Raw genomic sequence first — 21,544 nt, 5'->3', positions numbered from 1 at the left:
CTACAGCATCTAACTTCACAGCTCTCTGTCAGGAAAACGGTCTAGAGGAAAAGCAAACAGTTTAAGTGAACTTTAGCCAACAAGGCCAACTGCAATAACTATAAATATACCTGCCATTAAAATCTCTCTCCCTTGTTATACCACTAGCGAGCACCTTTAATGACTGGTGTAGTCTCTATAAGTTAACACCTTCCTTAGGTGGCAATAATCTCTGTTAATTGTCAACTCACAATTACTGGTATGTACTGATTGTGAGAGAGCAAGAGGACAAATATCAGCTCTTGGCACTGGACAGCTTGTGATTAATAAGACCATTAGCACCAGCTCACCCAATCTCACTCATCACGGGTAGATGAATACAGCCTGTATCTGAACCAGGCCCTCCTTTACGCTCTCTCTAAGCTTAGAATAAGACACCACTGTAACTTTGGAAGCATTCTACAAGTCTAACCCAGTCTGAGTAATCATAGAGACTACTAACCAACGAATATTAGTGTTGCAGCACAGTTTTCAGTAGTGTTGTGTTTTCTAAAACATAGGGGCATATTACCAAGCAATAGCGATAATTATCGCTCTTGCTTGGTTAGAGACAAAAATTTACTGCTAAGCTGCGGCGATTTTTATCGCAAATAAACCTTGGTATTACCAAGGTTTATCGCAAATGCGATAAAAATCGGCCACAATGCATGAATATCGCTGAAAAGTCAGCGATATTCATGCATTACCGAGCTAATGCTCTTAGCCATGTTATCCACCTCCCATTGGATAACATGGCTAAGAACTGCTCAGGGCAGCTGTTAGCTTTTGGAGATATTCGCTATTAGCGCGAATATCTCAAAGTTGGTAATAGGAGATAGCGATGTTAGCGACTGTTTCCAGTCGCTAACATCTTGGCACGCCCACTTTGCATGTCATTAGTGATAAATATCTCTGACATGCAAAGTGGGGCCCAAGATGGTCGCTATTTCCTACTAGCTGTCGCTAACTGGTGTTAGCGACAGCTGGGTAATAGGGAGATAATTTTATCTCCGCTTTCTTGACTTTTAAACCCCCTTGATAATATGCCCCATAATCTGTTAAATAGTTGAACAAGGAATCCAACCGCATTGTGATGTAAAAGAACATCAGAGTTGCCTGATGTATTGATCAACCCCACGTTGTCCTGTAATTTAGAGAGTGGTCTTAAAAGATGTTCAATTTCACACCTATTTGAGCAATTGCAAAATTTAATATTCCAGGACACGATTGATCATAGGAATCATTAGTTTATTGGTTCATCTCAAAGCTTTATCACTTATTACGTTTTCATAAACAGTATTTTCTTAGTTTTGTTGAGTTAATCAAGGACTGTAAACACAAAATTACACAAAGATGTAAAAGAAACTTGCAAGTCTAAAAATTGATCATAAACATTTGCACCTGTTAAAAGTCGTATATGTATCGAAGATTGTTCCATTTACGTTGATTACAGACAGCTCATTACAGTTAAAGCAATAAAACAACAGTATATACCACAGATGTAGGTTTGGTTGCTGTTTCAGCAGGCTTGATTCTCATCAGTGTTTTAGCTTAAGTACTAAATTAGCTATTTAACTATAATTGTTATTAGTACCATAATATAAGGCAAAATCAATCACTATCTATTGTTCTCCTTATAAAGATTTATTTACACTCCATAACTCAATTACAGTTCCCATAGGAAGTGTAAAGATTGTGTGAACCCATGAAAATAAAATTCATTCTAAAGGGATGTCTTAAGGGATGTGCCTTATTGGTAATTGTTTTAGCTGAGAAGAAGTGTTGGCCTTCTCAATAACAGAGATCTTATCTGATGACATCTATAGTGGGTAGGCAAGATTTGGGCTTAATTTAGAGTTGAGTGGTAATGAAAAATCCTTAATTGTGGGGAAGAACTGGTAAGACCTCAATTAGAGGCTTTTAGTTTATGGTAAAATGTGAGACAAAACTGGGGAACACTAAAGTAGTGTTCAGGTCTTAAATTAAGCCCTAAAAGTTCTTCATTCAGCTCTAAATAGGCCAGTCAGCATGCACCAGGTGGGGTTAAAGGCACATCCGGGGTGAAATAGGTTTCCCAGTTCTGCACTGAGTCACTAGCTGGCTTTACGTGCCTTAATGGACTCACACTGGAGAAAGAAACCTCAAGAAAACTTGGGACAGAAAACGTGTGTAGCAGGAGAAGTCAACTTTACTTCGGCACTTATTGCTCTGATGGAATTGTACACATTTCACTGCAGCTGTAAGAGCACCAGGGTGATTCCTAGAAAAAGACAGATGTAAGAGGTAAAACAACTAATATTTTCTTAAACATTCACGCTGATCAACTGATAATTTATGCATGAATATTAACTATGAAAAATGAAGAAAACCCAGTTACACCAAAACCGATCTTCCTTTGCATCTAGGACTTCACTTGGAAAATAATCACATTTTGTCCACCAGATTGGGATTATCCCTGCACCCAACAATAGCACAAGACACTCATGACCTGAAATGAGTTATCATACAATTGATGCAAACAGGTTTCTCTTCAAATGTTCATCATATATTAAGTAAAATCCAATGTTTTCATTCCCTTCGAAAAAAGTCTAGTATTTCAATTTGCCGTTTGGGTGTGTAACCTAGGAAGAAAAAAAAAGATAATTTGATTTCTCTTTAGAATGCTTGCATAAGGAAATGTAACATAATATTTGATGTGATTTGATGGGGTGTATCTTAAAAAACATGACGGTATTTAATTCAGTTACATGTTTATAATAACCACAACCAGGACCAGACTGGGAACCAAAACCAGCCCTGGCAAACTGCTCGGCCGGCCCCTCCTCCAGGGTTGAGAGGGTGCAGAGGAACTGTTCTATAGGGCTGTTTTTGGCTTATTTTGTTACAGGGGGCCGATTTTGCCAACCCCGACAACAATATTGGCCCCCATGGGGCCCAAAACCGTCCCCCCGTCCCTGGCGGAATCAGGGAAACACCCGGTGCCACCTACGGCCAGTCCAGCCTCGACAACAACGAGTCCGATTCATAAACCTCTTGTGCACCCAAGGTAAACATGCATCAAATATTATAATATGTAAACATGGATTCCAAGATCCTGATTCAAAGAAAAAATGGCATGTACAATTTATGCCTGGATATAGACCTTAATATGGAAGGAATACCAGTGTTATGTCACATTTTCTAACTGAATTAAGTCAAGTTTAGGGACAGAAAATTGTAATTAACCCCTTGCGTGCTTATGACGAGCCCAGCTCGTCATGAGGCACAGTGGAGCTGTGCTCAGGGCGAGCTGGGCTTGTCATAACGGCCGTGGCCCACCCACGCGCAATGGATTCCCCACTTGTTCGGGAAAATCAAAGAGTTGGCGGAGTCGTGACAAGCCCAGCTCATCATGAGCACAGTTCCAATGTGCCTCATGACGAGCTGGGCTCGTCACGAGCACCGCGGCCTCTCCCTCCCCCCTCGTCATGGGGGAATTACCCCCATGACGAAGGGGTTAAAGGAGAAAACTCGAAACGCAAGTAACTACCGAAAACGTATTCATTTTTGTATATATTCCTAAACATTCCCATGAACGTTTAGACCATTGAATGGATACCATAATTATTTAATAAATACAACAAAAAATAACTATGGGTCGAACAATGTGTCAAAAAATTAGATGTGTCTAAATGAGTCAGTGTGTGCTGAAAGTTGTTACCAAAGCACACAACCAGACATCGCACTGTGTGGGAAAGAAATCCATCAGTTACTTGTCCTTTGCCACCCTTTCATCCTTTGAACCACTTCCCATAGTGGAGAGTCCAGGTTGTTGCCACCTAGGCAGGGAAAGGCTAGTGTTGTAAAATATGGTGCAAAAGGAAATGCTGTATTGTAACTGAGGAGCAGTGCAAAAGAAAGTTGTGAAAATCAAAAGAGGAAAAGATGTGCTCTAGGATAAAATTGAATAATGAACGCAAAAAGACTTTATTCTGGTGCCGTTCATTTTCAAAATTAAAACAATTCAGTGCAAAGCAGTCAGTGATTAACCCTAATAGTCACTGACCCAAGGTGTTGGTTGACATGTTTCTGCGGTAGTTTAAAGATCACTAAGTATCTCCCGTTTCTTCAGGACCTATAACATTTGCTACTGCTCAAAAGTGCGATATAAAAAGGATTTCTGATACAGATATCACCTGCTCAAACCTGGTTGTCCTCTCAAATCAATAGGGTAAGAGGAACGTGCCACTCCTCGCCTGGCCACAGCTCAGGAAGACAGCTGCTGAGTGTACCGACGGGCAGATGAACATAGTCTGAAAAGCCCATACAGACCCATTGAAAGAAAAAGGCAAAACCAAATAAGGCATACCTCTATCTGTCGTATGTGGCATAAGACCACACACCCAGCAATTAGTGGTATTTACTACCAACTGATGCTGATGTAACAGCTGTATAAACAAATTGTTAACAAATTCAGACCTCCTTGTCTTTTCATGTTCAGGGAACGTATAAAATTGGTGCAAAGAAACAGTACAAAAGGAAAGCATAGGTTGGGAAGTGGGTGCAGATTTCAATGGTGTAGCATAAACAATCCAACCCACACAAGCTAATGTGATACTTAAAAACATAAAGGAACACAATTTGATAAAACATTTGCTACGTATTAATGTATAGATTCTTATCTTAAAATCCATTTTCTCAAAACTCTCTCAGTCACAAAAAACTCCATCCTCTAACATGCTGCTCACGGCAATTTTCCTTCTTTACTTAAGTGTGCATCCAGGCATCCTAGACGTCCCTAGAACCGCAGACCTTTTGTCAATACGCGGGTCACCCCTTAAGACCCTGCAGCTGAGCTCGGATGGTAGCTCAAAAAAGAAAAATAGAACAAAAAAGTTTCTTGCCTGAAAGAGTATAATTCCAAAAAAAAATCTGAATTTATTTGTCTTTTTTAGACCTCAGATTATAACGTTATTTACCAGACACCGTCTGATTCTCGAAAAGCGTCTTTGGTTGCGTAGTGTCAAGTCTCAGATGCAATGGCACAGCTTCTTGCAAAGCTTCGTCATCCGCACGCTCTGACTGGGTCCATTTAAAACGTGCATCACTAAAAGGCACAAATCTCGGAACCCTTTCAGTCTCAGAATCGGCAATACCATCTCTGACCCACTGGTCGTATGGTAAGGGCAAGGGTATCCTTTCACAATGGGTGGCGTGCACCCAATTTTTCTTGGTGTATCCTTAAAAGTAAGTGCCAACAAAGGTTTCGCTAACAAAGAAAAATTCGGAATTCACTGTCTACAATACGAGGTGATACCCGAAAAGGCACGCATCTCTCTCTGTGTGGATGGCATAGCCATTTGAGCAATCGCTTGAATTCGTTCTGGGGTCAATGTCTTCCCTCCTTCAACAAGAGATGACCTATGTAGGTCACTTCTTGGCGGCAATACTGCAACTTTGAAGGTGAAACTTTATGGTGAAGGTCAGACAAATGTCGCAACAAAGAAAGTGTAACTGCTTTACAAATCCCTTCATCATCAGCAGCAACCAACAGATCATCCACGTACTGAACATGAGTCGTACCAGGAGGCAAGATAAAAGCATCAAGCTGAGTTTTCAAAGCCGGACTATAGATGGAGGGACACTCACAATAACCTTGAGGAGCGCGCTTAAACCGGAAACTTCGGCCTCCTAAAGAGAAGCTAAAAATATCCCTACTTTCTTCAGCAATCGGAATACTGAAGAAAGCATTCTTCAGATCAATAACAGAAAACCAAACAGCTGAAGCAGGGATCATAGTCAGTAATGCAGTAATGTCCGGAACAACAGGAAACTGTGGCAGAACAATTTTATTGACCTCTCGAAGGTCGATCACAAACCGATACACAGGTGGCTAGGAAGACTGCGCCACTCAGCCGGTCTTCAATCACACCTTTCTCAACCAAATCATAGATAATCGCTAAAAGAGCTCTCTCACCATTACTAGAGATCTTGTATTAGGGAATGGGAGGTAGCTTAGCATTCGACTTGAGGGTAACAACATAGGGTGGAATCTGCCTTTGACCGATAGCCCTTAATTGAAGCTCAGCGCATGACGAAGTCCAAATGCTTCAAGCTCTTGTTGCTGGTCCCTTCCTAGTCAGTGTTAATGTTTTGTGATACACCCCCAGCTTCAAAAATAAGGGAGGGTTGTTTTTAAACAAGGCAGTGCTCTGTTCGTAGAACTAATAATAATAATAATAGGGGCATTTGTAAAGCGCTGAGTTTCGCGCAACGGCGTGTCCCCGCGCTATGGTGAGAGAAGCGGAAGCTGGGATTATAACTGAGGGGCGGGCAGTCTACTTGACATATAGGAAAGTTTTTAATTTAGCATGGAACCTAGTTTCTGCCGGTTCTAGTCGTAGTTCCACCGGAAGTTTATTCCAATGATTTGCCGCTAAATACCTGAACGATCTCCCTCCCATGCTGGCTTTCTTCACCTTGGGGATTTTTAACAATCCCCCACCCGCAGATCTTAGTGCTCGAGCAGGTTCATAGGGCTCAATCAGGCTCTGCAGTGGCCGAGGTGCCCTGCCATTCAAAATACGATGGCAGGTGCAAAGGGCCTTGTACTCTACTCTGCTCCTCACAGGGAGCCAGTGTAGCCTCTGCAAGGCCTCCCTCGAGGGGGCCCTTTTGGGAAGCCTGAGGATCAGGTGTGCTGCCGCATTCTGCAGCACTTGAAGGCGAGCGAAACTTTTCCCAGGTGCCCCCAGGTACAGCAGGTTTGCATAATCTAATCTTGCGGTCACCAGTGCATGTACCAGGGTTTTACGGGCGTCCGTGGGCAGCAGTTCCAGAATTTTCCTCAGCCTTTTTAAGACTCCAAAGCACATACCCACCACACGGTTGATTTGGGGCCCAAAGGTGAGACCTGCATCAAACCACACCCCCAGGTTTTTTGCCTCCTGACAGGGGGTGTGGGTCGGCCCCAGACAGGATGGCCACCAGGCCGACGACCACGCAGACTGGTCTCTCCCCACCACAAGCACCCCTGTCTTGCTGCCGTTGGGTTTCAGACAGTTCATAGCCATCCAGTCGGCAAGATATTTCATACACGACCGGAAACTATCTGCAGCAAGACAGGGAGCATGCGACAGGGAGATGACCAGCTGCGTATCGTCAGCATAGGATACTATTTGAAGGCCATGGTTCTCTACAATGGAGGCAACAGGCGCTATATACAGGTTAAAAAGGGTCGGGATCAGGGACGAGCCCTGATGCACACCCTGGCCCAAAGGAACCCTTTTGGAGTAGCAATCTCCTTGCCTCACTTGGAAGCCCCTGCCAGTTAAGAAGGCCTGGATCCACCTCAGCGCAGTATCAGCGATGCCACCTCTGCTCAGACACTGTAGCAAGGTGGTATGTGCTACAGTGTTGAACGCCGCGCTGAGATCCAGCAGGATCAAGGCCATCGTTTGCCCCTCATCTACACCCTGTCTCAAATGCTCTGTTGCCATCAGTAGGGCAGACTCCGTCGAATGGCGAGGTCTAAAGCCAAACTGCGTGGTGTGGAGTAGCCCTGCCTCCTCCACATAATCCATGATTTGGGCATTTGCCACCTTCTCAGCCACTTCAGACATAAAAGGCAAGAGAGAGATGGGCCTCAGATTTTCTAACACTTCAAAGCTCATATGAGGTTTCTTCCGAAGGGGGAGCACCACTGCCTGTTTCCATCTCCTAGGTAACATGCCAGTCTTAAAAGAGACATCCAGGACATGCCTTATGTAGGGTTCCAGGACCTCCAGGCTATCCCCCAAACATTTAGGGGACACCGGATCACGAGGGGAGCCAGATTTTACAGAGAGACATATCCTGATTAGCTCTTCGGGAGGGGGGGTGATGAAATTTGTAAGAAGCCCCAGGCTCTCCGTGCCCCCAGATGTTACATCATGCTCAACCCCTGTAGAGGGAGGATTCGGGAAGGTCGAATAGATCTTTGCAACCTTAGTAGAGAAGTAGTCGGTGATACGATCACATGCTTCCACCGAACAGTTCTCCGGGTCTGCAGATGAATCTATAGTTGTCAAAGACTTGTAAATGCAGAAGAGCTCCTTAGCCGAGTTCTTTGCCCCTAGGATTTTTCCTGCATAAAAGGCCGCTTTCGATTTCTTAATCAGCCTGCGATGTATCCGCCTTTTTTCTAAAAACAGTTCCCTGGCCTGACTGTCATACGCTACCCTCCATGATCTTTCCGCCCGTTTGCATTCCGCCATGGTCAGCCGCAGCTCTCTATTAAACCATGGGGCTGTTCTCTTTGTGCGGCTGCCCGCGGATGACCGGCTGAGTGGCGCAGTGTGATCTAGCACCACTGTAATACGCCTATTCAGGTTCAAGTCAGCCGATTCTATGTCCTCTCCACCTGGCTGGATTCATAGTAACTTTTCAGGCACCTTATGTTTCTTACATCTCCCCACCAAAAAGAACCACAGAAACACTTGGAAAGGTCATGATTCTACATCGAATCTTCTGCAAGAGTGCAGCATTTTTCACATGCACACTCACGTCTCCTACACAGCCCCTGGAACGCCGCTGCTGTTCTCCACTGGTTTAAGGGTGTGTGCATAGAGCAGGGATTAGAGGCATGATCGTTTAAACTCTTTGACATAGGGCATTTGCAGGATTCGCTGATTAACTGCTAAAGTCATGCATATATTTGTATGCAAAATTTGTTGGAAGCTATAACTTCCGGTTTTAAAAGCAGTCCAATACCATTATGTGACCCACGCTCAGCAGCATGAGTCACTGTGCAAGCGGAGCCCACGCGCTCTTGATGTACTGACACTGAGTGCAGGCACGAATGGAGTGAGCAACAAAGGACAGGATGCAAGGGTGGGCGTAATGACCATCTTTTGTCTTAAAAAAATCTCTGATAACAGCCCCAGTGAAATGTGCTCCCAGATTCAAACTGCCATCTAGCGTCCTGTTGGGAGGTGAGCAAACTAGCGAAAAAAACTCAGAGGTGTGCATGAAGCTGACAGCGAAGAGGCTCTTTGGTCCAGTCCTTCACCAGAGTTGGTTCTAGCTCCACAACCCCAAAGAAGGTGAGGGGTAAAAGTTTCACAGTGGGTAGAAGGACACGGCCACCACTGTTTATAGTAAGGATCTTGATATGGACTGGATGATATCATCTGCTGACAGCAATTAACTACTACACCAAACAGTCTCTGATATAAGATGTCTGGTTCTGCCCATGTGTAATCTGCGTGGCGTTCAAGTCCAAAGTATTGCTCTGAAAAGTAACATCACTAATAAAACAAAAACACAAGCAAACTCAGACATATCCTGCAAATGACCAATGCAGATTAAAAACAAGCATTTGCAATGCAATAGGTCTCGCATTTTTGTGAGTTTAAGCTATTGGCATTGTAAATTACAATGCCTTTTATTTATGTTTTAATGTGTTTTAATAACGAAAACAAAAAATAATGGCATTGGTATTTGCAATGTCAATAGCTCAAACTTGCATAAATGCGAGACCTATTGCATTGCAAATGCTTATGTCCCTCATGTGATCGCAACAAAAACACTGTTTTTTTATGCTCCTGGGAGTCCTCGCTGGATAATCCCAGGAGAGCTGGGGACAATGTATCCCCACCATGCCTCCTTATATGTTTTTTTTAAACAAACTCATGACAGGTGACTAAATCCCAGGTTCCTGTAATGGCAGCCTGCAACATTTTCTCTAATGTTGCAACCAGCCAATCAGAGCACTTGCTCTCGCTGGAACCTTTCTCCCACAGGATCCAGTTGGCCCTAGTGAAAAAAGACCCTTAGGCCAATCAGAATGCTCTATTTTTTTAAACTGGCTGGGTACCCAACGTCTAGATGTATAAATATTTGTGATCCCTAATTTCTCTAAAACTACTGAACAGATTTACACCAAATAACAAAAAGCACACCTTCTAGACCAAGATCTCACTTCCTACAAAATTTGGTGTAATTCGGTTCAGGAGTTTTGCAGTTGTGCTGCCTAAAAAAGTCCATGATTTTGCATTTTAGACCCCTTTTTCTCAGGAGGTGTTTAATTTTCGTTAGTGAACGTAAGAAACAATTTTTGTAAATTTAGCAAATCCTTTGATGTAATATGAGAAGACAGGTGAATGTCAACAAGAAATTAAGACAGCAGGAGACAGAGATGAATGGGCATAACAACATTTGTCTTTGTTTTTGGTGGCCAGAAGGATGAATTACATTCTTGGGGTATTTGGATGGAGAAATTAATTGTATATCAAATGATGGATTTTCATAAGGGTGGTAGTGTCAATGATGAAAGATGTCTTGATATATAATTTAATGCAGTCAGCATACTGGTAGATTCTGACTCCTGAGTTGATTAGTAATTTAGAAAGAATTTGCATATATAGAATGAATACTTATAGTGCTATTATGGATGCTTGAGGAGCGCCTGTTACAGACGATGTGTGGTTCCCAATTTTGATTAATTGGTAATATTTAAGAAGATAAGTGAGTACCCATAAATGACTTGATTGGGGAAACAGGTTCTAGATTTCAGCTAATTCAGAAATTTGTGATGGTCTAGGGTGGTAAATGCTGCTGATGAACCAGGAGTACTAGAAGTGACCGCCTTCATCTGTTGTGCAGTAGATGTCAACCAAGAACTCTGCAATGAAACAAGCTAAAAAATTGTATTGGTTGTCAGATATTAGGTGTTTTTCATTTATTTATATTTTTAGGCTTATTGTCAGACATCACTCAAAGGCTATTCCTATCCTTGGTAAGCTGGTTTCAGATCTCAAACGTGCTTGGATGTTCATACTGAGGTTTTTCTTTTTAAACATAGGGTGATCTGGTCTGCTTTAAGGAATTGGAAAATACTGATAATGATGTACTATCAAGAGATGTAAGAATTTTCTGGACAGGTGAAAATCATCTTTGATGTCCCGTTTTATGCCCTGGAATAACAACTCTATATCTTGAGTGTTTAAAGAATTTTATTACTTTTGATAGTTCTTGAAATGTTAAATGCTCAAATGTGTTACATGTATTGAGTGTTTCTGGATGTAATATTTTGGGTGCAGAGACAGAATATCAAGTTGGAAATGTCGACTTACACAAATATCGAGTTGAAAATATTGTGAGACAGAAATATCTGATATTTTTCTTTTTGAAATATCGAAGGCACTAATATCGTGGTCAAGAATATCAACTTTAAGGTAAGAAATATTGGGACCGATTAGGATGGCGGACGGATCGCCACCGCCATGCAGGTGGTGGCGATACGTCGGCCATCCATGCCCGTCCGCCACCTATTTCCCCCACCCTGCCATATTACAATGGCGACGGAAACGCGGCAGACGGAAAGACCATCTGCCACTTTTCCGCCGCGGTCGCCTTGCGACCGTGGCGGAAAAGGTCTGATATGGTGGCGGTGTCTATCAGACACCCCCAGCCATATTAGGATGGGCTTTGGGGAATGCCACGGAAAGGCATACGGTCTCTGCTTTGGGAGCCCGTTGCGGGCCCCGAGGGTGAAGGGGGTGTGGGGGGTGCACATGGGGGGTACCTATGGTAACCCCCTACGTTTCAAAGTACAACATGGCAGGCACCGCGCACATGTTGTGCTTTGAAACACTCAACATGCATTTTTAGCATTGCGGGGGGTGGTGGTTTCAGCACTGCCTGCCGCAATGTTAAAGATGCGGGATGGACCCGCCACTGTGGCGGGTGCATCCTAGTTTGGCGCACGGGCCCTCCGCCATTATGGCGGACGGTCCCTTGCCATGACAGGATGGAGGACGGACAATGTCCAACCGCCGTCCTAATAGACCCCATTGTGTTTAAAAATATTGAAGTCAATGATATAATTTGCAAAAATATCGTTATTTAAAATATAGATTTTTTAATTAGTGTTATATATTTTAATTTGTATTTTAAATGTATGTGATCTATTTTTTGTATAAGCATTGCTTTTGTTTTTAATAAATGTGTTACATTTTTTGAAGCTATTAATTTAATTTAATTTCACTTTTGCAGATTTTAGTTCTGTAGCGGGTTGTGGGATTTCAGTGGATTAGGGTGAGAAGTAATTTAATTATAATAAATTAATTACTATTTTTTTATTTATTAGTATTTATTTAATGTAGATATTATAGTGATAATTGTGGGGATTAATGTATTAATAATGATGTATTAATTGGTTAATTTTTATTAATTAATTGAATAGAAATTGTGGGTTTATAGAGGAATAGGGTGGGAAGTAATTTTGATTTTAAGACATGTAATGTAAATGTATTGGCATTTATATAGCGCACTACTTACCCGTAGGGTCCCAAGGCGCTTCGACCGCTGCGAAACCCTTCCTGGCTTCCCTGAGTGATGGTCCCTTAATGGGTATCTCCAGGGTGAGACCAGGCATCCCCGGCGGTCTGGTGGGGCCGTTAGTGAAGATGAGGCAAGCTAATGCCCAGAGTTGCCGAGTGTGATCGCTGATCAGAGTGGGCACCGAGGCGAGAGAATTATCGAGTCCGCTGACCCTGGTCCAGAAACCTGCAGCGCCGGGAATCGAACCCTGGTCCCGGGCCGTCCTCTGCTCTCGGGTCTGCCGCCTCTAACCAGTGAGCCACACTACTTCACATGTATAGCATGTATTATTATTTTTTATTAATATTTATTTAATTTACATTTTATAGTGGTAATTGTGGGAATTGAATTATCATAAATTAACTATTATTGTTCATTAATATTTTTAAATTTACATTTGTGTGTGTTAATTTTGGGATGTCATTTATTATTATTGAATAATTGATTATGTGTTAATTATAATGAATTATGTGGTAATTGATTATGCTAATTGTGTCATTTGTTTAGGAGCAGGTGGTGGGGATTATAGGGGTAACGGGTGGGAAGTCATTTATTTTTCATTACTTATTATTTTTTATGCAAATCAATTAACTACATTTAAAATATATCAATTGTGAATTAAATTTTAGATGTGAGTTGTAGGGTTTATAGTGGTAAAGTAATTTCTTTTTAATTCATTATTATTTGTTGTCAATTGATATTAATGGAGATTGTGTAATGATTTTTAGGTGTGGGTTTTGGTGTTTATTGGGGTAGAAGTTGGAAAGTAATTTATGTTTAATTTAAATACAGTTTTTTGCTTGTAAATTATTTAAAAACATGTTTTAATATATTCTTTCTAAGTATTTGTTGTATCTCTTTAATATTATAATATGTTTCTATTTTTTGTAACATTTTTTATATCTCATCCAATGGGAATAGTAATTTCTACCCCTCCGCTACCCAACATTTTCCCTAATGTTGACTCACTGGAGTGGGAATAGTAATTTTTACCCCTCCGCTATCCATCACTTTCCCTGCGGCGAAAACTTAGTATTCCCTACTAATTCACTCATTGGAGTGGGAATACTACGTTTTTGCCATCCACTATCCAACTCTTTCCCTGCTGTTGCACTCACTGGAGTTGGAATAGTCAATTTTATTTCTCCGCTATCCAACAATTTCCAGACTGTGCTCTAAGTGGAGTGGAAACATTCATTTTTTACCCTTCCGCTATCCAACACTTTCCCTACTGTTTAACTCACTCGGGTGGGAATAGTATTTTTTACCCCTCAGCTATCCAACACTTTCCCTACTGGTGTAGTTACTGGAGTAAGAATAGTACATTTTACCCCTCTGCTATCCAACACGTTCCCTAATGTTGCACTCACTGGAGTGGGATTAGTAATTTTTATTCCTCTGCTATCCAACATTTTCCCTACTGTTGCACTAACTTGAGTGGGAATAGTAATGTTTACCCCTCCGTTATCCAACACTTTCCCTACTGTTGCACTCACTGGGGTGGGACTAGTATTTTTTACCCGTCTGCTACCCAACAATGTCCCTACTGTTACACTCACTGGAGTTGGAATTGTAATCTTTACCATTCACTATCTAACTCTTCCTTTAGTGTTGCACTCACTGGAGTGGGAATAGTAATTTTTACCACTATGACATCCAACATTTTTCCTACTGTTGCACTCAATGGAGTGGGAATAGTCAATTTTATTTTTCCGCTAGCTATCCAACAATTTCCAGACTGTGCACTAGGTGGAGTGGGAATAGTCATTTTTTACCCCTCCGATATCCAACAATTTCCCCACTTGTGTAGTCACTAGAGTGAGAATAGTAAGTTTTACCCAACTGCTATCCAACACTTTCCCTACTGTTGCACTCACGGGAGTGGGATTAGTAATTTTTATTCCTCCGCTATCCAACATGTTCCTCACTGTTGCACTAACAGGAGTGAGAATAGTAATTTTAGCCGCTCCCCTTTTCAACACTTCCCTACTGTTGCAAAGACTGGAGTGAGAATAGTAATTGTTATCACTACGCTACGCTATCCAACATTTTCCCCACTGTTGCACTAACTTGAGTGGGAATAGTAATTTTTACCCCTCCGCTATCCAACACTTATTCTACTGTTGCACTGACTGGAGTGGGAATAGTAATTTTTACCCCTCCTCTATCCAACAATATCCCAACTGTTGCACTGACTGGAGTGGGAATAGTATTTTTTACTCCTCTGCTATCCAACACTTTCCCTACTGTTGCACTCCCTGGAGTGGTAATAGTAATTTTTACTCCTCCGCTATTCAAGACTTTCACACTGTTGCACTGCCAGGAGTGGGAATATTAATTTTTACTACTCTGCTATTCAAAATTTTCCCTAATGTTGCAATAACTGGAGTGGGAATAGCAATTTTTACCTCTTCGCTATCCAAAACTTTCCCGACTGCTGCACTCACTGGAGTGGGGTTAGTAATTTTTATTCCACCGCTATTTAACATTTTCCCCACTGTTGCACTAACTAGAGTGGGAATATTAATTTTAACCCCTCCCCTTTTTAACACTTCCCTACTGTTGCAAAGACTGGAGTGAGAATAGTAATGTTTACCCCTCCTCTATCCAACACTTTCCCTACTGTTGCACTCACTTGAGTGGGGTTAGTATTTTTTTACCCGTCCTCTATCCAACCCGTCCTCTACTGTTGCACTCACTGGAGTGGTAATAGAAATTTTTACCAATCCGCTATACAATATTTTCCCTACTGTTGCACTAACTGGATCGGGAATAATAATGTTTACCCTTCTGTTATCCAACACGTTCCCACTGTTGCACTGACTGGAGTGGGAATAGTAATTTTTGCTACTCTGCTATTCAACATTTTCCCTACTGTTGCACTAACTGGAATGGGAATAGTATTTTTTCCCCTCCGCCGTCGAACACCTTCCCTGATGTTACACTCACTAGAGTAGGAATTGTAATTTTTACCCCTCCGCTATCCAACACTTTTTCTACTGTGCACTCACTGGAGAGGGAATTGTAATTGTTACCACTAAACTACGCTATCCAACATTTTCCCTATTGTTGCACTAACTTGAGTGGGAATAGTAATTTTTACCCCTCGCTACCCAACACTTATCCTACTGTTGCACTGACTGGAGAGGGAATAGTAATTTTTACCCATCCGCTATCCAAAAATTTCCCGATTGTTGCACCGACTGGAGTGGGAATAGTATTTTTTACTCCTCTGCTATCCAACACTTTCCCTACTGTTGCACTCCCTGGAGTGGTGATAGTAATTTTTACCCCTCCGCTATTCAAGACTTTCACACTGTTGCAGTGCCAGGAGTGGGAATATTTATTTTTACTAACTGGAGTGGGAATAGTATCTTTTTAGCCCTCCGCTATCCAACACTTTCCTCACTGTTGCACTCACTGGCTTGGGAATAGTATTTTTTACGACTACGCTACGCTATCCAACATTTTCCCTACTGTTGCACTAACTTGAGTGGGAATAGTAATTTTTACCCCTCCGCTACCCAACACTTATCCTACTGTTGCACTGACTGGAGTGGGAATAGTATTTTTTACTCCTCTGCTATCCAACACTTTCCCTACTGCTGCACTCCCTGGAGTGGTAATAATAATTTGTACCCCTCCGCTATTCAAGACTTTCACATTGTTGCACTGCCAGGAATGGGAATATTAATTTTTACTACTCTGCTATTCAACACTTTCCCGACTGTTGCACTCACTGGAGTGGAAAATGTAACTTTAAAGAGTTTTAAATAGTATAACGTTTTTAATTTATAATATATATTTTTCTTTATTAGATTTTATGTTATAGGTTTATGTATATATATATATGTGAAACTGCATTCATGCTGTAATGTTGTGCAAACCCAATATGCAAATAGCCTTTAAAAACTACAAGTCCCAGCATGCATATTTGTTTAGTATTTCCTCCATTTCTATACATCACATAGAGGAGGTGAAAGCATCACACAAAAAAAACTGTATAAAAACTAAAAGTGGACTACATGTTTGTTAATTGAGAAAGAATACAAAGGTATTCGAAACGCGTCTGACAAACTGGTGAATTAAAGACCTGCATTTTTCACAACATTTGGAGTCTGTATTTCGGCCTTTGGTTGTGTTCCGGCTGGGCACTGCAGAGAGGTTTGGAGATATCTAGATATATATATATATATATATTCATAAACCTATAACATAAAATTGTTATAGGTTATAGGTTTATGTATATATGAGTATATATATATATATATATATATATATATATATATATATATATATATATATATATATATATATATATATATATATATATATACATATATATATATATATATATATATATATATATATATATATATATATATATATATATATATATATATATATATATATATATATATATATATATATATATATATATACATAAACCTATAACATAAAATCTATATATATGTATATTTTTTAATGTAAATTTGTATATATTTATAAAATAAATATGAATTAATATTTTATTAACTTTAAAGTAAATACACACATATATATATATCACATTTTATATATGTATGTTTGACAGTTTTTTTAATTACATTTCTTAAAATGTATGTTAAATCTAAATTATCTAAATTATTTTCTTTAAGTTAATTTTATATTTTATATGTATATACATATATACAAATATATATATATATATATATATATATATATATATATATATATATATATATATATATATATATATATATATATATATATATATATATATATATATATATATATATATATTCACTGAAAAAACCATAGGTTATACACTATATATAGTTAGGAATTAGCCTTTAAAAAACCAATGAAATTCACAAAAAAAAACATAGGTTTTAGGCCTTATATAGTTAGGAATTAACATATAAAAAACCATTGAAATTCCTCCTATATAGTTAGCTGGACATTTTATTGATATAAAACCAATGAAATTCGACATATAGTTAGTTGCACTAACTATATATTTCGCGCATCCGCAATCCAATGCTGATGATGTCACATATTACATCATTCATGACATGGTCAGTGACATCACTGATGACATCACTGATGACATCATCCAGTGTCTGTGTGTTTTTGTAAAGTTTAAATATGTTTTACATATTGAAGAATGAGAGGATGTATAAGAGTATGGATGAAGGATTTGATTGTATAAGTGTATGAATGTGTTAGTATATCTGTGAAAATGTAAGCTGTTCTGTGTTTAACTGTATAGATGAAGAAATCAAAGTGTGATTGATTCTTTACAGGACTGAGTAGGTGTGTGAGTAACTCCATGGATGAGTGGCAGTGTGTGAGTGTCTGCATAGGTGTATGAGTGCATATGATAGTGTTGCAATGATGAGTAACAGTATGTACGAATGACCTTATGGGTGAATGAATGAATGTGCATGTAGACGTGGGAATCAGTGAGTGGGTATGTAGTAAATGGTATTGGTGTGTCAATAGTTTCAAAAATGATACTCTGTATTTTACACTAGGTGTATTAGAGTGTAAGGAGGTGCATTGTATTATCACATGAAGTATATCATCAGTGGTGTGATTATTGATGTTAAATGAGCTGTCGTCAGTGATGTCATCAGTGATGTCACTGACCATGTCATGAATGATGTAATATGTGACATCATCAGCATTGGATTGCGGATGCGCGAAATATATAGTTAGTGCAACTAACTATATGTCGAATTTCATTGGTTTTATATCAATTAAATGTCCAGCTAACTATATAGGAGGAATTTCAATGGTTTTTATATGTTAATTCCTAACTATATAAGGCCTAAAACCTATGTTTTTTTTAGTGAACTTCATTGGTTTTTTAAAGGCTAATTCCTAACTATATAAAGTGTATAACCTATGGTTTTTTCAGTGAATTTCATTGGTTTTTTAAAAGCTAATATATATATATATATATATATATATATATATATATATATATATATATATATATATATATATATATATATATTTTTTTTTTTTTTTATATTACCTACTGCGAAAAGGTAGAGGCGGCTCTGGCCGCACCTCCGTGCGGAAAAGTAGGAGGCAGCTCCAGCCGCAGCAGGTTGCTCCACGGCACCCGCCCTGCCGGGTGGAAAGATAGAAGCAGCTCCGAAGGCTCCCGAAGGCTCTAGCTGCAACGGACAGCTCAGCAGCTCCGGCCTCGGGAGCCCTGCAGAGTCAGCCACCGTCTTCCTTCTTCTCCCCTCGCGGCGGGGGCGGGCATTCCTGGCCGGCCGTGCTGGGATTGGCCGGCCGGCCCCAGCACTTCCGGGTCGCCGCGGGCAGCGCGGCGGCCCGATTTTAGGCAGGCAGGCGGAGACAAAAACGAGGTGGGCACTTAGCTGCTTCTCTTGCGGATGGGAGGGCTCCCTCCCATCACGGGAGCCCTGCAGAGTCAGCCGCCATCATCCTTCTTCCCCCTCGCGGCGGGGGCGGACATTTCCAGCCGGCCGCGCAGCACTTCTGGGTCGCCGCGGGCAGCGCGGCGGCCCAATTTCAGGCAGGCAGGCGGGGACAGTGCGCACACGCGTGCGCGCGTATAGATATATAATTGAATTTAAATGAAATTTTCTCAGCAAATACTGGACGGATTTACACCATTTAAAGAAATGCGTAATCTGCGAACCAGTCTCTTCCATTTTACCAAATTTCAAATAATTCCGTTCAGCCGTTCGGGCTGTAGCCGAGTCTAAAGGTCCTATGGAAATTAACATGGGGAAAACACGTTTTGGGACCCCCCTTTTTTCTCAGCCCCCACTTGACGAATCCCCCCCAAATTGTCAGGGAAGGAGCGGAGCGGAGCGAGCCATCTTCTTTGAGAAATTTGTGAGGATTCATCAACCAGCGCCAAAGTTATTCCCAATAGAATGTTGGGGATTTCCTATGGAACTAGGTCCTAACTATATATACCTACTGGCTACCGCCAGTAGGTAATATATATATATATATATATATATATATATATATATATATATATATATATATATATATATATATATATATGTAAATCGATATTTTGTACAAGTACTTTTTTTACATCAATATTTTTTTCAGATATTTTTATACTTACCATTTTAAACGTAGGTTGTCGATATTTTTGACATTGATATTTATAACTCAATATTTGTGTATGGGATATTTTGGGGGTTGATATTCAGTTAACCAATATTTTGTGAAATTATGTAATTTTAGCTAAATTGTTAGAATGCTCTTAGTGAAAAATGAAAGTGATTTTATTTTATTTATATTTTACAGAGTTTTATATAGCGCAAACTTGACCCAAATCGGGTATCAGAGCGCTTTACATAGCACCAGTTGCATTACATGAGGACACATTAATTTTTGTGAGGCACAGGGAGATTAAGTGATTTCTTCAGAATCACAGTATGGTCAGAGTCAATGCCGAGACTCGAACCCAGTTCCACAGATTTGAGGTTGACCACCAAAGCTGTTGATGGAAGTCATCACTGTTGATGGGGCTGGCATGAATTGTACACCGATACACATGTGTTTGAGAGTAGAGAGCAAAACAATTATGGCTTTGAATGCTATCCCATAATTTTCTATTTGTTCGGTATACCCCATAAGTGTCCAAAGCTATGCCAAAGCATTGGTCCTGTGCTTCCTCTGCCACAGGAATGAAGATGCACTGATCAGAAAGACAGAAAAATAGGCTGAAACTGATCTTTGGTTGCTTCTGTTCTGGTTCAGAGAGGACCTGCCTTGGCAGTACGGTTTGGACTGTTCTTATTAGAGCAGGACCAAGGCTGATTTGCATATGGACAAAAGAAGGATGAGTGGAATTGCTACCCTGAGAAACTGTCAGATGTGAAAGCATTCCTCCCATTACATTTTCTGTGTTTTAATAAAAAGATTGCCAGAAAAATTCATGATCATCTTACAATTCGTTTTTGTATAATACAAAATCAATTCTGGTGATTGCAAAGACAAGATGTTTCGAATCACAAGATTTGTAATTGTAAAAATGTTTTGTACACCGGACACTGTTTTTTAGAAGAGCATATCCATGTTTGCACTTATATCAGATCCTTGTACCATGATACTGTCATAAGACAGTGCCAGAATGTATTCCAAAAGTCACATCAAATCAAGCAACAAAAAGTGCTCAATGGGTGTAGTTCCACTGTTAATGCAAAAAGCAGGTTGATATGCAATAGTTTGGTATATAATAAAATAAACAAATATCAATTTTTGTGCACATCAATTATAGGTAATCACAGGCGCTGTCCTGTTGGTCAATTACCCTACTCTTGAAAAAATGAGACAAAAATCATTAAGGGGTAATCGTCAAGGGTTAAATACATGTCTGCTTACACTCTCGAAACTGCACAATTACTAGAACACTACTTAAAATAATGCTTAGGAAAGGTTTCCAGAACATAACCAATTTCAATTCCCAGTTTGTTGTGGAGGAACTAAATTGTCAACCTGGAATTTTGGTGGAAGTTGCAACCTAGAAGGATCAGACTTTAAGTGCACCATTCTAATAAGTCGTGATATCGCTACTTTAATTCTTCTCAATAAGTCTCAGATACAAATCAAACACCTTCCATGCTTGTTTTCTTAAATGACTTGAACCACATCATTCAAAAAAGCTGAGCAAACAGATTTCTCATAATTTTTCCTAGTCATACAATAAAAAATTATCAGGGGCTTATTTTTGAGCCCTTGCGTCACTTTTGCGCCACCGGTGCGTCACTTTTTGTGACGTACCAGCAGCGTACAAAATGCGCCATGTTGCGTCATATTTACAAAGTGATGCATCTAGGTAGATGCGTCACTTTGTAAACCCCTGCACCACATTATATCCGCGCCAGGTATAATGTATGCAGGGAGGGCGTTCTGACGCGAGTAAGCCCCATAGAAGTGACGCAGTGAAATCTATGAGATTTCACTGCGGCACCTCTAGGACGCAAATGTGTCAATATCACTGACACAGGCACATTGAAATGGGACTTGTCCTTATTAAATGACCCATTGCTCAAGTTGCGTCACTTTTGTGACAGGCTCCAGCAATGCGTCATTTTTGCACCTACAGATACCTCAGAAATACAGACGTATCTGTAACTCCTTGCGACATGATGCATCATATTGTAAATATGAAGCA

General features: G+C 40.3%; 1 protein-coding gene across 1 annotated transcript in view; it reads right to left on the bottom strand.

Annotated features, from left to right (window-relative positions):
- Nucleotides 1–1,249: 1,249 nt before the first annotated feature.
- The window catches only part of LOC147724580 (fibrocystin-L-like), a 1,106,658-nt gene continuing 1,086,363 nt past the window's right edge, over nucleotides 1,250–21,544 (bottom strand). The window contains exon 81 of the mRNA XM_086966124.1: nucleotides 1,250–2,639. The gene's annotated coding sequence lies outside the window, so the exon portion shown is untranslated. The remainder of the gene's footprint in view (nucleotides 2,640–21,544) is intronic.

This window comes from Lissotriton vulgaris, chromosome 4_1 (genome assembly GCF_964263255.1).
Source record: "Lissotriton vulgaris chromosome 4_1, aLisVul1.2, whole genome shotgun sequence".
NCBI lineage: Eukaryota > Metazoa > Chordata > Amphibia > Caudata > Salamandridae > Lissotriton > Lissotriton vulgaris.
Note: the sequence above shows the minus strand (reverse complement) of the source record. Positions and strands in the feature narration are given on the sequence as shown.